At 38.4% G+C, this 17,464-nt stretch overlaps 1 protein-coding gene across 2 annotated transcripts in view; it reads left to right on the top strand.

Annotated features, from left to right (window-relative positions):
* The window catches only part of PRR16 (proline rich 16), a 202,103-nt gene that overhangs the window by 142,901 nt on the left and 41,738 nt on the right, over window positions 1–17,464 (top strand). The gene's annotated exons all lie outside the window — the stretch shown is intronic.

The raw sequence follows: 17,464 nt of genomic DNA on the forward strand, positions 1-17,464 counted from the left end.
AATAGGTGTTTCATAGGAGAAATGCAAACTGCATTATCTTAACATTTTGAGAAATGCTGCACTAAACAAATTTAGTCAGGTTTCTACATATCAAGACTCTTCAGAGCCTTTATCATGTTAATTAATGTAGGGCTGCATTTCGTTTTTCTGTAGGTTTTAAATTTTACACATATGTACTTAATGCTTATGTAATTAAAAAGTCAAAAGTGTTAATGTGCACCACGATCTTCCAGGGAGGGCGTAAATTGTGCAACATTTTTCAAAATTGGGAATGTTTTTCCTCAGAGGGTCTATTGCTGTCTCAATTCACGGATAGTGAAAAAGTGATTGGTAAGAGGGAAAATGTTCTTATGGTCAGGATTGGGATCCTTTCTGGCATGTGAAGAATCACATCTTTGAACTTGCAAAGCTTGGCTTTTTCAGTATTACATTTATACAGAATGGATAACAGAATTTAAGATGAAACTGAAAGTAGGGTATAATTTAGACCTTTCTTATTTCACTCATCTTTGAAAGAAGCCTTTTCCTGTGGCTTAAAGTAAATCAAATAGTATGATGAAAGGAAATTGGTCTGTGTGCAGAACAAACTGATGATGCTTCTACTTGTCTTTTCTGGGAATATGTCTTGCTTCAGTCACATGTGTCTGTCTCCCAGTAAAATCAATAGCAAAGTACAATGGTGTGAACTACACCCTGGAGCTCTGTTTTCTGGTCTGTTACTGGCTTGCAGTGTGACACTGGCCAAATTACCCTACCTCTCTGTGCCTTACTGATCTCATCTGAAATTGGAGGTAATAAATAGATACACTTTATAGGGTTGTGATGAAGATTAAATTACTATCTTTGAAGGATTAAGAATTATTCCCAGCCCATAGTATGCACTCTATATTTGTTAAATAAACTAATTAAGCTGAGAAAGCTATGTCATTGCCTTTTCTGTTTATTGTCATTCATTCTCTTCTGTGGCGTGTCTAGTGTCCTATTCAACAGGACTGATGTGTTAGCAGGAAGCATGTTCACGGTAGAAATCTAGTTCTGCTACATTGTCTCTGCACCCAGGATGTTCTGGGTTGGTTTTTGGTGTTGTTGTGTTGTTTTGTTTTGTTGTTGTTTTGGGGGGTTTTTTTGAGTATAGTTGACACACAATGTCACATCAGTTTCAGGCGTACAACATAGTGATTTGACACGGTTCTGTTTTCTGCTATATACACCACAAGTGTAGTTACCATCTGTCCTGTTACACTGCTATCCCAATATCATTAGCCGTATTCCTTATGCTGTCCCTTTTTTCCCCCTGTTTCATCCTGCACCCAGAAGCCTGTATCTCCCTCTCTCTCACCCATTTTGCACATCCCGCAACCCTCCCCCCACTGGCACCCATGAGTTTGTTCTCTATATTTCTAGGTCTGATTCGGCTTTTCGTTTGTTTGCTTATTCATTTGTTTTGTTCATTTGTTTTAATTCCACTTATGAGCTGAATCCTATGGTTTTTGTGTTTCTCAGTCTGAGTTATTTCACTTAGTTAGCATAATACGCTCTAGGTCCATCCGTGTTGTTGCACATGCACAATCTCATCCCTTTAATGAGTGTGGAATATGGAACATCTATAGAATATCCCTCCCCACACACACATATATATATGATTATGTTTCATTTTCCTCATCCATTCATCTGTTGAAAGATACTTAGCTTGTTTCCAAATCTTAGCTGTTGTAAATAATGCTGCAATATATGTTAGTGATACATGTATCTTTTCAAAACAGTGTTTTCGTTTTCTTTGGGTAAACACCCAGTGGTGCAATTACTGGATCTTATGGTAGTTCCGTTTTTAATTTTCTGAGAAGCCTCCATACCGTTTTCTACAGTGGCCGCACCAGTTTGCATTCCCACCAACACTGCACGAGGGACTGTTTTCCTCTACATCCTTGCGAGCCTTTGTTATTTCTTGTCATTGTGATTTTAGCCATTCCAACTGGTGTTTGATGATATCTCACTGTGGTTTTGATTTGCATTTCCCTGATGATTAGCAGTGTTGAACGTCTTCTCATGTGTCTGTTGGCCATCTGTATTTCTTTTTTGAAAAATTATCTATTCAGGTCTTCTGCCCATTTTTTAATCAGATTTTTTTTTTTTTGGTGTTCTGTTGTATTCTTCATATATTTTGGATATTCACCCCTTATCAGATATATCAGTTGCAGATACCTCCAGTAGATTGTCCTTTTGTTTTATTGATCATTTCCTTTGCTGTGCAAAAGCTTTTTTATTTTGATGTAATCCCAATAGTTTATTTGCCTAGTGGTTACTAGATATTCTTCCCCAGGCCATCACTGTGGGGGTGGCCAGACAGGAAAATAGTTATTTGCCTGCTCTCTGTATGAAAACATATGGTGTTCGTGCTTGATAGTGTATTCTATTAAGCAAAAGCGATAGTTGTGTCTCTTAGTGTGAAAATAGATTGAGAAATCTAAACATCTTATTTTACTAGCAGTACTAACCTCTTAAAAATTATTTCCATGATGATTTGGTGCACAGCAGTAATGATAATAGTTAATATCTAGTGAGCACTGCGCAAAGCCTGTTTATCATCTAACCTTCACTATAAGCTTATAAAAGAGACATCGTCAGGGACGCCTGGGTGGTTCAGCCAGTTAAGCGTCTGACTCTTGATTTTAGCTCAGGTCACAATCTCTTGGTTTGTGAGTTTGAGCCTCACATCAGGCTCTGTGCCAACTGTGCAGAGCCTGCTTGGGATTCTCTCTCTCCCTCTCTCTCTCAGCCCCTCCCCTCCTCGTGTTCTCTCTCTCTCTCTCTCTCTCTCTCTCTCTCTCTCTCTCTCAAAATAAGTAAATAAACTTAAAAAAAGAAATAAAAAAAATAAAAGAGGCATTGTCATTATCCCCATTTTGCAGTCAAGAAAATCAAAGACACTAATGACTTGTCTAACATAGAATTAATACAATGTTAAACTGGTTTACAAACCTAAGAAGTCCACCTCTAGACTATGTACTCCTAACCACTTTACACTCCTGTTTCTCTTCACATCAAAACTTTAAAACAATCACAGAGCACTTAGAAAGTCTAAATCAATGGTTTATATATCTCAACACCAACTTCCCCAAGGCTGAATAAACACTATGGGTATTTGGAACCGTGCACGTGAGCATGGGCGTATGATGAGTATAATTCAGTACATACCATGGACTATGATATCCATAGAAGTATTAATAATAGCCCAAAACTGGAAACAATCCAAATATCTATCATATGAAATATGATAGATAAATATAGATATTAAATATCCATGCAAGAGACTGTTACTCAGCAATAAAAAGTAACCAACTCCTGATACATGCTACAACAATCAAGAACCTCAAAAACATTCTGTGAAGTGAAAGAAGCCAGATATGAAAGACCACATAGTATAGGTTTCGGTTTATATGAAATATCCATAAAAAAACAGTCTCTAGAGTTGGAAAGTAGAGTATTGGTGGCCTGGGACTAGGGGTTGACTGCACATAACCTTGAGACGTCTTTTTAAGGGGTGATGCAAATCTGAAAGCTAGATTACATCAAAAGTTGCACACATCTGTCAATTTACTGAAAATGATTTACCAGAAAAGAATTGTACACTTAAGTGGGTGAATTTATCATTCATGTTCTTCTGTGATGTGTCTAGTGTCCTATTCAAGAGGACTGACGTGTTAGCAGCAAGAGTGTTGATGGTAGTAATCTAGTTCTGCTACTTTGTCTCTGCATCCAGGATGTTCTGGGTTGATTTTTGTTGTTGTTTTGTTTTGTTTCGTTGGTGTTTGTTTGTTTGAGTACAGTTGACACACAATGTCACATCAGTTTCAGCTGTACAATGTAGTGATTTGACAGGGTTCTGTTTTCTGCTGTATACACCACAAGTGTAGTTACCATCTATCCTGTTACACTGCTCTTCCGATATCATTAACCGTATTCTGTCAATTTACTGAAAATCATTTACCAGAAAAGAATTGTACACTTAAGTGGGTGAATTTTGTCACATGCAAATTATTCCTCAATAAAGATGTTAAAAAAAAAAAAAAGATAAACCTAATGATAGCCCAGAGATTGAGTATTTTGGTCCGTAGTAAGTGATAAAGATAAGGCAGACTGAAAATCAAGTTCAAAAGTTGATAATACATTGTAATTTTTGTATTCATCTGGCCTCTCTCCATAATTTGTAGAGTAAAAGCTAAAAAAGTCATTTTTTTACAGTTAGCATCAAAATAAGTTGGCAATGAAATAGGAAGTTTTATTTATTTAGAATTCAGTCATACATAATTTCCCTTTGATGTGATAATCTGAGTATCTGACTTTGGAAATAAATTAGGTTTCTGTACCTCATTTAAAGCTCATCACTTGAAATAAAAATGTTTAAGTGGAAGTTGCATTATGGTATTAAGTTTATGTCTGGAGGAATTTCTGCAAAGTGTAGAAGAAACTCTCTATTTTAGCCTGGATGGCTAATTAATATACTTCTTCAGTCAGTGGCCCAATTTCATTATATTCTGTCCTTTTATTTTCACTCATTTCTACTTTGTGAGATATGCAGGGTGTTCATTTATCATTTCCCCTATTGTGCACATTAGGCAACAGAGGCATATAGGGATTTAACTTGGCCTCGTACTCAGTGGCCCTGAATACTAGTCGCATATAATCCATATATGATCCCAATACTGTGAACTCATTGTTTCAACTAGCAGATACTTAATAAGTGCCATTTGATGAATTTGGTAGAGCCATGTAGATATCATAACTAGGTTCTTTCTTTTTAAAGTTTCCTTAATTTATTTAAGTACACCCAGCGTGGGGCTCAAACTCACAACCCTGAGATCAAGAGTCACATGCTGGGATGCAGGGGTGGCTCAGTCGATTAAACATCCAACTTCAGCTCAGGCCATGGTCTCATGGTTCATGAGTTCGAGCCCCGCGTTGGGCTCTGAGCTGACAGCTTGGAGCCGGGACCCTGCTTTGGCTTCTGTGTCTCCCTCTTTCTCGCTCTTCCCTCCCCCTCTCAAAAATAAATAAAATGTGAAAAAAATGTAAAAAAAAAAAAGTCACATGCTTTTCCTACTGAGTCAGCCCCTTATAGCTAGGTTCTTAAGCAAGTTCATGACTGTCATCTTAAAGTATTCTCTGAACATCTTATAGTAAGTTGGAACTGCAAGCAGTAAGGATTTAAAATATGACTCAGTACCGATGCATTACAATAGTCTTTGTTGTGCATTATCAGGCATCTTACATGGGCAGATGGAGAAAAGTATGATCCCACACAAACTCTGCCCATTTAAAAATAATTTTCCCGAGTGCATCATTTCTCATTCCTGGGCTTCAGGCTTTGTGAAAAAAAATTAGGGAGGTATTATAGATTACTTAACTATTGTACTGGCTCTCCATGCATCAAAACAAAAGAAGAGCGACAGACTACTGGTTTTACAAGTTATTCTTCCCCCAGAAGCATCTTGAATGGCATATTCCCTGACGCTTAAAAGCCTCTGATCTCAGTCTATTTCTTTGGAACTCAAGAATTTACTGTTAGAGACAGATTTGTCAAAAGCTCACACATCATTCTCCCCCTCCTTAGGCCCTTTCTTAAAGAAATAAAAGAACCCTTAGTGTGTTTTCTTGTTTTGTTTTAAACAATATCTCTTGACCTGTTCTTAGTTACAATTACATTTCTTAATTGCATTCTCTTTCTGTTGCCTTTATCCCGCTGAGTGCATTTTTTCTTCTAGCAGCAACGTGGATCCTATAACCATTTCTTCAATTGTTCTGTTATCTCGTGAATTTATACTCCTTACATGCGAAGGTGGATTGTTCCCTGGAAGGCTGAACATCAAGCCTGGATGCTTTGTTTGGTATTTGTGGCCCTCCTGTTTTCACTTGATAGTTTTTGTATTCAGAAACTCAGATGCTAACAGCAAGGGAACAAAGATGGGTATCTTTTTCAGAGAGCAGTAAGCATGGGAGCTATGTAAATGTTTTTCTGGTTACACTCACTTTGTTTTTAAGACACTTGTCTTTTAGATATAAGTGAGTCTGAGTGGGGTGGCCATACCTAAAGCACATGTATTGGCAAGTTTGCAGACATTTGTTCGAGCTCTCTGAGCACATGTTGAATAATAGATTCTGTTTTTGTTTATATGTTTTTGGCAGCGCCCAGCACTGTGCTTTCTAAAGTTTAGGAAACATGTAAGTTTATGGGAACTCTTTGCCTCTACTAAGGCTGTAAAGGGGAGAAGATACAAAACGTAGGACAGAGAGGATGAAGCAGATTTTTGTTTCTTTTTTGTTGTAGGAAATTGTAGCTATGTCTTTCCCATGCAAAATTCAGCATCTTAAAGGTGGGAGTCTCTGATTTTCCTTGTGGAATCCCCTTACCTTGTTTGAAACACACACACATTGTTCTACTTTTTAGAGACTACATTCAGTTGTTAACACGCCTGCTTGATTTCTCCCAGTGCATGTTTCTAAAATGCAGGTTTTACATGCATACACGGTATTCCTAGATGTCTCTTGACCAATAAAAGGATCCTAGCATGTTTTAACTCTGTTCAGTACCTAACTGTCCAATATTTTAGACTCGTCTTGGCTTATATGCCTTACAGTAGTCATTTCTATACTGTTTTATGCTAACGACGCTTATTTAGATTAACTGATAACGTTTTCCGTTTTTTGCTCACCTTTATTTCCCACTCCTTTCTGCCTACATTTCCATATTCCCAAAGTACATCCTTGAGTTTTTTAGGTAAGAACAGCTAGTAGAAGCCTCTCTTTGTTTTTGCTTTGAAAAATATGTATTTGATTCTCCATTTTAGATTTACTGGGCAGAGGATTCTAAGCAAACAGTTATTTCCTCTCAGCCTTTTAATAATATCATTCCATGATCTTCTGGTGTCTGCTGTAGCACTGAGTCCTCTAAATTCAGCTGTTGGCATAAGTATTAGTATTTAGCAGCTCATGTGCTCTTCATCCTGCTTGCTTTCAGGAGCTTCTCTCTTCTTTGGTCATTAGCTGTTCCATTATGACGGCCCCCAGCTGTGGATTTTTCCTTGTTAATCACACTCACCTCGCCTTTTATCCAAGGACTCCTGTTTTTCGTCAATTCTGGGAAATTCTCGGCCGTTCTTTTTTTAAAATATTAACATATTCCCATTGTCCTTACTTTCATTCTCTCACCCCTCCTCCCTCCCTCCCTCTCTGTCTCAGAACTTATGTTTGATTTTTGTTGTTGTTGTTGTTGTTGTTGTTTTTAAGTTTGTTTATTTATTTATTTATTTGGAGAGAGTGTGTGCATGTGAGTAGAGGGGCAGAAAGAGAGAATCCCAAGCAGACTCTGCACTGTCAGCACAGAGCCAGATGTGGGGCTCCCTCTCACGAACTCTGTAATCATGACTGATGAGGGAGCATAAGGTAAGCTGACACTCACAAACACACCACCCCCCCAGCCGGGTGGGATATGTGTGACATTCCTCAGGCACTCCTGGCTGCCCAAGAACACAGGAAAGGGGAAAACAAATGGTTAACTGATAAGAAATCACAGTCATGCAGGACATGAGTCTCCATCAGTTTACAAACGTCTTAGTAAGTTACAAGAAGAAGGCAATCTTATCAACCTAATCTCCAGAAACCTACTGACTTAGTTTCTTGGAGCCCCAACATCATCCTTCCCTCCATTGTAATGTGGGGAACAAAGGCAAGAAGGAAATGGCAGGTAAAATTAAATTCCTTTATAAGCTGCAGCCCATTGACAAATACTGGAGGCAAATACAGAGTAGAACATTTCTCCAGGAACCCCCTGCTGTCCTCACTATAGGAAAAATAATCTTAGCTTGACAATAGCAAGGCCTCCTATCTTGTGAGTCCTCTTTAGCATATCAAAGTCCTTCTGGAGGCCTCCTTTTGTCTTTACGTCCCCCAACTCCATATAATATCATCAGTCACTCTTCACAACCCCAGTGCAGCTCCTGCTCATGGGTCCTGTCCCCCTGCTTTAATAAAATCACCTTTTTGATTTTAGACATCTCAAGAATTCTTTCTCAGCATCAGCTTCGGACCCCCACTACTCCAAAAACCATCAGTGACCTGACTTGGAATTAAAAGTTGGACACTTAACCACCTGAGCCACTCAGGTGCTCCCTCAGAACTTCTGTTAACTGTTGTTCCTTCTTATTGTATCATCTACATCCCCTAGCCACTTGCTAGTATTTTCAAAATCTTTCTATTACTCCATTCTGTTTCCTTGTCTGTTTTCTAGTTCACTGGTTTTCTCTTCAACTGTGTCTAATTTGAATTTAGCTTTGTTATATGTTTACTTACATGTATATGCAGTATCTTATTCAGTGTTTATTTTTTAATTTATGTCTTTCATCACTTTAAACCTACTTATTTTACAGTTTATCTTTTTTTTTTATTATTTTTAAGCTCTTGGCTTTCTATTCCTGTTGTGTGTTTTCTGTGCTGACACTCAGTCATAGTGGGTTGCTTTCTTATACATTTTGTCATTGCTTATTATAAAGTTATCTAAATCTTCAAAATATTGTAAGAGTGACCTGCCTCTACTTCTTCCAGATGCTTCTGTGCTATTACTAGCCTACCGCTAGATACACTTTCATAATTTCCTGGCTTGGGACTGCCATGGTGTGCAGATTCTGACATTTGAATCCCAAATCAGGTAAAGATTTTTAAAAGTTACCAAAAACAAACAAACAAACAGAACACCATTTTCCTCGAACCCACAGTGAACAATGTCCTTAATGCTCTACGTTAAGTGGATATATTTATTTGTTTTCTTGGTTGACCCTTCACAGAGGGTGGAGCTCTTCTAGAGCTCTTTTCTGTTACAGGTATTGCTACCTTATTGTCTGTGGTCCACGATGAATGTCAAACCTCAAGCTCCTTGATCACCTAGACCGGCAGTCACCTTCCTCTTCACAAGTTTTGTCTCTGTACTAGCTCGTTGGCTTCCATGTCCGTTCCTGGAACCTAGATGGCCCCTTTCCTTTTTAAGCAAATCTAAATAGGCATTTTAGAGAAGTTTCAGGCTCTCTGGTCTGTCTAATCTAGTCTGTTGTGGGACACAGAAGTTTCCAAAATTTCTTAGTGGTGTATCTGTTCTCTCTAAAAGTTGACAACTCGCCCACAAATAAACAGATTTTTTAATGTTTGGACTCAACTCTAATCATAAGGAAACAAATGATGATAGGATAAGCTAATAGTGAAGATTTATTTAAAACCTAAAACTTAAGAGGGAATCCAAGGAACTTAAAATAGATATGACCTCCTCTTTGTACATCACCAAAGTAAAATAAGAGCTGATATTTTAACGTTCATGATTCTAAGGCAGATTAAGAGCCCTAATTTTATATGCACATGCATAATAGGAGCCTGGAACCCTCCTTTTCTGCTGAGCCTGGAAAGAAATAGATTGGAAGGAAAATAATTTACCATTTGAGTATTACTTTCTTGATTTTTTTTTTCTCATTAGATGGATCTCCTTCCTCTGTCTTTATGTTTTCCTATTTTTTGCTGCTTGCAGCTCATTCTCTCCCACACACTTTAAAAAAAGATCTCTCTTGAAAGGAACCCTGATTTAGCAGTTTTGTTGTTGGTTTGCTTTGAAACTCATGCAAAGTAACACATAAAGGCAAAGAAATATTAAGGTGCCATAATATTACTGTGTCATCCTCCTTGTTAGAAACTTGAGCCAGATTCATTCATTCCTTGTGATCTCCTCCTCCAGTGTTGGCAGGCATCATAGCCACCTTTTTTAAAATGTGGAAGTGACTTCACACATAGCTTATTTCCCCAAGGTCATTCATGGAGGCATTAGTAATTATGATATTTTTAAGCAGAAATAGATCCAAAAGCTCTCTAAACAATGTATTTGACCCAGTATTTTTAGGATAATTTATGACAGGTAGAGGCTAGAAGAACTTCGATAATGGTAATCCATAAGGTAATAAGGCTGTGAACCAGGCACTGTTTCAAGGCTTTCCATTTATTTATTCATTGAATTCTAACAGTCCATGAAATTCTTTTCTGATCCTGTTTTAAGGCCAGGCTTTCTGAGAAGTTAAGCCCCTCCTTAAAGTTATGTAGCCAGGATTTAGTGAAGCTAGGATTTACAATCAGGTCATCCGCAGTGTGGCTCCCACAGTCTATCTGTCTCTTGCTTCACACACACACACACACACACACACACACACACACACACACACACCCTAGTATATACATACAGGAACATACACACATTCTAACACACACACTCCAACACATACAGCCTGTGGTGTGGTAATTATCTTAGAAATATCTCTACCTTCGTCTGTCTTTTTCTCTCTCTGTTTATCTGTGTAGGAAGAAACAGGAAAAGAAAAAACCTTTCACTATTCAGTTTATATTATGACCCTAATATACTGGATTGTCTGATCACTGGCAAATGCTCCAATCCTATTGGAAAGATGTTATTTTAAAGGCACATATTTCATAGGAGTGAGGCTAAGATCTTGTCCTGTGCACTTAAACGAGCTCTGAAATCATTAGAACTCTTATTTTCTTATTATTGAAAAACAAAAGGTTTTCTTTTGAATTTTGGTATCTAGTGACTTAATTCAGAATATGTGCCTTCTACTAACTCAGAACAAGCAAATGAGTGACACTTATCATTAGTAGGTAACTTATTTTTTGATGTTTACCTATATTATACACAATGATAAACCATTAACTAAGATTAGATATTTAAATGTGATGTTGGATTCAATTAATATATTTTTATTGTTTTAATATTTAAGGACTTTCTATACTATGGTTTGTTTAAATCATATAATTGTTTAGAAAAAAATAAACCTTAATATTATCAGTTTTACAGCACAAAGATTAATAAAATGGAAATAAAGTTCTGATTAATTGGAAGAGCATTTTGCTTCCTTCCATGATTTATCAGTGTAGATTACATTCTGTTTTCTTCTCTAGTTTGACCGACTGGGCTAAACTTAGTGAAAAATGGTATAGAAATGCTTTGTGTGGCCTCAGAATTCAAAGCCCCAAAAGGGCGGTCGCTTTCCCAATTCTCCTTCTTCTTCACCTAAAAAGAGTCTCACTGTCATTTTAAATCAATATCACTGAATTAAAATGTATGATATGTGAAAGCTACAAGGATTTTTACATTGATGGTACTAACATATTTGATGCCCTGCAGAAAGAAAACATGAGACAGGCACACATAAAGGTTTCATGATGAAAGTCATTGTCATGCTGCACTAAGACCTTCTGATTCACTGTCAGCACAGTATCAGCTTTGAAGGCAGTCTGTTCTTCGGAGACATGGTGTTTTCTTTATACACTAGCCATTCCTACATTAACAGAGAACTGGGATTAAATTTAAAAGGTTGCATGTGCCTGTCAGTGGAGCATTACGTATGGGCCAGAGGTAGAGCATAATTTCCTGCTCTTTTCTTCACAGGATAACTTTTGGCCAACTCTCTCATCTTTATTAAAAAGTAGACGGATAATACTGTCAAATGGCCTTACTACTCTCAAAAACAAAATAAAACAAAACAAGACAAAACAAGACAAAACAGAATAAAACCCAGCTCTTCTCTGCTCCTGTGTCTGAGTGTCTGACCCACAGGACTACGACGAAGGCTTTAACCCTTAGGCTGAGCTAGCTTACTCTTTAGGCAGTTTTTGCCTTGCCCTTCTGTGAATTGGCAGTCCTGAACTGGCCGTCAGTGATTTGGCTGACTTGCTGCAGAGCCTGGAGGCAGCGAGTGAGAGAAGTATGCACTGCCTACAATTTTAAAAAAAGAGACCCTTGTAGGGCTAGAGGAGTAGAGCAAGTAGGGGTGGAGCTGAACAAGGAATACGAGCAGAGAAACAAACAAGCCGACAAGGCAAACATCAAGGATTTAAACAAAACGTGCACCCAGTTTAAAATTATCCTGAGGCCGAGCAGATTATGACCAGTCTTCTCTAAGATGCAAGGAAAAAAACCTTCTTCCTGATAGATCCATCTAGCAAGTGTCTACTGCAAACTCTGTGCCATGTAGAGTGAAACATGTGGAGAAGTCAACCCTTAAAAATCCCCATACCTGGTCTAGCAGAGCTAACAGAATAATGGCTGAGGCAGACAAGACCAGTAAGTGTAATGCAATTTAATAAGCAGCAGCAGAATATGTAAGTACTATGTAGATTTAAAGAAAGGCATAGGATAGAAAGCAAACGGTTTTTTTCCCTCCTTTTCTTTCACTAGCTCTCCAACCTTTTATGATGAAGGAGAACTCCACTTTCAGATAGCATGGTCACACTTTCACACTGTTTGCATGAAGTCTGGAATGGTCCTCAGGCAGTGTTCCTGCCCGTAAGCACACCCTTCATGCTCACAGAGAGGAAATAGAATACTACCTACGCCTCTAGATGGCCATCCATTTGCCCTTCTTATGTAGGACCACGTCAGGCTTTCTTCTGTTCAAGCTGACCTTCATTCCTTCAAATGAAAACAGCAATTAAGAGAAAATAGTACTGTTTTCTCTGAAACACATGCCAGGGACGAATCATCCATATGTAGCTTCACTCTCCATTACTAAACTGAGCAGAGCATTCACCTGAATCTGCAAGGATGACATCCTTTTGCCTGTTGATTATATTTATCTGCTTGTCCCCAGAACCTTAAACCCAGTATGTGAACACTGACCTCATATGGTTCTCCACCCTCCCTGCCACCAGCCTTGTCAGTTCTTCCCTTGTTAGGTATGCCTTGTATTGTCCATCCATATTCTCCAGCCAGAAATGTTGGTGCCATTCTAAACTTTCCTTTTCTGGGGGCACCTGGATGGCCCAGTCAGTTGAGTGTCTGACTTCGACTCAGGTCATGATCTCACAGTTTGTGAGTTCAAGCCCCACGTCAGGCTCTGTGCTGACAGCTCGGAGCCTAGATAGAGCCTGCTTCACATTCTGTGTCTCCCCATCTCTCGGCCCTCCCCTGCTCTTGCTCTGTTTCTCTCTGTCTCTCAATAATAAATAAATGTACAAAAAAAAATTAAACTTTCCTTTTCCTCTTTACCCTTCACGAATAATCAACCACCAAATCCCGACTGTCCTACCTCCCAAATGTCTCTACTGTTTATCCCTTACTTTGTTCCTTAATTTCTTCATACCATCGCCATGTCTCCCATGTCTCATGTGCGTTTGGGACCACATCCTTACTAATTAGCCTCAGGCTTGTCTGCTACCAAATGGTCCTTCCGGTTTTTTTATCTGCAAATCTGAACTTGCAATTTCCCTGTTAAAAGTTCTTCACTGTTTGCTTACTTCCCATAACGGCAGTTTTCAAACCTGTTTTTACTGGGCAAACAAGACCATCTCAACGGCATGGAGCTGATTCTATGTGAAGTATAATGTGGGGGACAGAGACAGAATAGAGCAGTGATCCCAGAAAGGTCCCTACTATCATGGCTTGCTGAGTGGCCTCAGGTACCTAGGTGTGTCTGCAGGGCAGAACAGCAGCTTGAAAATCATCAACCTATAGAAAAAAAATAGAAGCTCCCTTTGGGTTACCTGTAGACCATGAATGATCTTCCTGTCTAGGCTCCTTTCCTGCACTCAGTGTCTTCAGGCTACATCCCCAGTGAACGATTGCTACTTCACAGAAGCGCTGAACACCCGTCTCTCTGTCCAGAGCGTGAACTCCTGATGAGAACTCCAAACCGGCGACTCTGTTACTTAGCCCACATCATCCGTTCTTTGTCACGCTCCCCCCCTTGCCAGTCACACTAAACTTTCCCTTTTCTGTAGTTTCCTGCTGCATTACACTTTCACCTCTACAGCATATTGCTTTGTGACTCATGTCTTACCATCTCTTTCTCCAAGATACTTGTGGTCCATAACCAGGCCTCCATTCTTGATTTCCTAATACCTGGCATAGTCTTTAAGCCTGTAGTGGGTCACTAAGAAATACTGGCATCGCAAAGAAGTGGATAACTTGCTTCTTGTATTATTATAATTGGAATTGAAATAATTTCAAAGGTAAATAAACATACTCTTGAAACATTTGGTATGGGGATATGTACCTTTATTTTTTTTTAATGGAATAAAAATTCAGATGTCATTTTGTTGATAAATGTTTGAAAGCAAGAATAGATATATAGGTAAATAATAATAATAATAGTAGTAGTAGTAGTAGTAGTAATAAACAAGAAAGAACTTAAATTGTCCTATATTGGATGTAAAACTCTCTCTTTTGACTACTTTAATTTATTAGTAGTAAATTTAAGGCATTTGAACAGACCTTGCCAAATCCCCAGCCCATTCACAGTTTCTCTTCTCTATATGATTGTACTGGAAACAATACTGGCAGTCAGAAGTCACCGCTCCGGATTGTGTTTTGTCCAGGTTACATTCAGGTAATATGCTGGAAAATGGAAACATGGTTAAAAAAACAATCACTCGTTCTTTTGTTTTGGTCAAAATACTAGAAAAATATCTAGGAAAGTGAATTGTAAAATATACCTTATCATGGTTTATCTTTTTTTTTGCCTTAAATTATTAAAATTCATTTTAAATATTCAGTTTGAGAACCTGATGAATATTGCATGGTACGTCCTAAAAATGTAAAACCGACCAGTGAAACCTCACTGTGAGCTGAGCAGGTGATCTCTCTTCCAGGTGTGCCTTTGGTAGACCTGGATGAAGTGTGGGCAGGGGGAGTAGCCTTGGGACTAAAGCATTTAGCTGAGGCCATGGAAAGCTCTGGAAGAACTCAGAGAGCTGGGTTCCAAATCTGTACATTCTCTTATGAGCTGTTCAGATACTAGAACCAGTCACCTAACTTCCCTCTCGTTTCCACTTCTGAGAAGTAAGAATGAGGACTACCTTATAGTGAATGTCCGCTGCAATAATATACTTAAAGTGCCTAATTTAAGTCCAGGCATACAGTAGGCATCCAATAAATGCTGGCTATTATTTTTATTTGACTCCAATATGTGGAACATTGGTCTTCTGAAAAGCTCTAATGTTTGTAGCAGGGCTACTGAGAGAAAAAGGCAAAAGGAAATGTCCAAGTTTGCCAAGTACAAAGAGCTTAGCAAATGTCAAGCACTGATATTTTAACAAATAATGTTTAATTTTGTTCATTTTCTTAATACAAGGGCCCAGTGGGAGTTAACAACGTATAGGGCAGGTAGATGTGCAGGTTAACGTCGACAGGGAGTGCAAACAGGGATTCCCAGTATGTCTGACAGCAAGCCATTGCATTTACAGCTAAGTCAACAGAAAATTGAATCACATTTATATTTTCATTTAATATTGCCTCTTGGGTCAGAATATTTCATACACTTTTGAGCTGAGGGCCAGGCCTACCTCATTTTTTATGATACCTAGTCATATTCTTCATTTGACCTGGCATTTTGAAAGGCATTCCAGAACCTTTCTTCTAGTAATGGATGATGCCTGTTTTCTTACATAGAACATTGTCATTGAGGGTATTTCATACAGTGAAATAACACTTCTGGTTTATATACTTCAGTTGGTTCATATTGTGAGTTCATAAACCATAATGGGAATTTAAATAACTTGAAATGAGACCTTTGATAGAAAGCCTTCTTACCTGACTTTCATTTACAGTTAAAAGATTCATCTCGACAACCTATTCATCTAAAGCCAGCTGTTGACTAAAATAAAATATTTATTCCTGTGGCTCTCTCCTGACTAGATGCCTTGCCAACATTTGTACGTCTTGTCATCTCTGAAGAGTGTTCGGTATTTTCAACTTTTCTGACAGCTGTACCTTTTCTATGCTCTTTAAAATTGTAGATTACCTGGCTGTGTTTATGACCTTATTATGTAGACAAGACATGAATCCTTTATTTAGTAAAGGAAAGATTAATGAAATTGAATACTCTTTGTCTTTTTCTATCATTATAAGTATCAACCTGTGTATTACAGCATCATAGCAAGCACATTCTAATGGAGCTTGGAATTTAAGGCCACTAATGTTGAAAAGCATGGATACACACACACATACACACACAGTGAGAAAAAGGGAGGGAAGAGGAAGGGGGGGAATATAAGTGAAAAATACTTTAGTTGAAATGCAACTTTAATTGTCCCTACTATTTTTGACCAGTTAATATGAGCAAAAGTCATGCCAGATACTATAGGAAAAATGGAGAGAAAAAGACATACATGCCATCATGAGTGTTTGCAATCTAGTAATGAAATATATCAGTATTTGCTGCTAATAACTGGCTTAAACAGAAAGGAAAATTCTTGTCAACTTAATAAGGGGTGTACAGATAGGTATGTCTGTGGGTACCACAGGATTGGTGAAATCAGTAGCCCGGTGATATCATCAAGAACTGGGTTTCTATTATTGCCCTCATTGTGTCATCCTTGGTTTTGGTATTATGCTCCCTCTGATGGCTAATTATCTGCAATACTTCCAGGCGTTACATCTTGAATATCAATGACCAGAAGAGGAGGAAGAAAACCATGCCATGTAATCTTGTGGTTATCTTTCTTAAGACAGAGGATTTTTTTTTTTTTTCCTGGAAATAGTTCATCAATCTCTCCTCTTACGTCTTTCCGTCCAGTATGGGGACCATGAATGATATAAACTGGTCATCTGAGAGGAATAGGTCTTCAGGAGTTACATCCCCCCAAATAGGAAGATAAGTTAAGATTTCAAATAAGTATTTTACAGGCCAGAGAGTGATACATACTACAGAAATATTACTGAGATATTACTGAAAGGTGGTAATTATATGGGGGTTAGCCACATGGGAAAAATGAGCACGATCTCTTTGTGGTTGTCAGGGACAGATGAAGAAAGTGGCAAAAATATTCAGTCACATTATTTAAAGATGTTACTACTAACTCTCCCATCATGGCACCTATCACAGTTGCAAGCAATAATTTATAAGATTATTTGTTTATTTTCTGTTGTTGCTTCTGTACTGAAACTTCATGAGGACAGAAAAAATGACCATCATACTCATCAACGTGTCCCTCTCTATTGAATGAAGCAAAGAATGAATGCATTGCCATGGGGAATGCATAGAATTTTTAGCTGGTGCAAGGAGGCCATTCCAGATCAAGGGAACATCATTAGCAAAGTCCTCAGTCCGGAAAGCTCAGCCACCGGCCTGAAACTTAGGGTGAGTGTCGTAGAAAAGTGAGACACTTTCCAGGGATGATAATCGGAGGATGAAATCCATGGATTCTTCTTAGCAGTCATGAAGAAGAACGGAACGTTTCAGAGTTGGCTGATGGTATCATAAGAGGTCTGCTTTCGGAAGAGACACTTGGCAATGGTATGTTATAGATTGACCATAAAGGGGACAGAGTGGGCAAGGGGCTGACCAGAGGCTGTACTGGGTGGTCAGGAAGCTATTGAGATCCTGATTTGGGCTTAACAGAGGAACAAAAAGGTAGCAAATGCATT

Source organism: Lynx canadensis, chromosome A1, assembly GCF_007474595.2.
Source record: "Lynx canadensis isolate LIC74 chromosome A1, mLynCan4.pri.v2, whole genome shotgun sequence".
NCBI lineage: Eukaryota > Metazoa > Chordata > Mammalia > Carnivora > Felidae > Lynx > Lynx canadensis.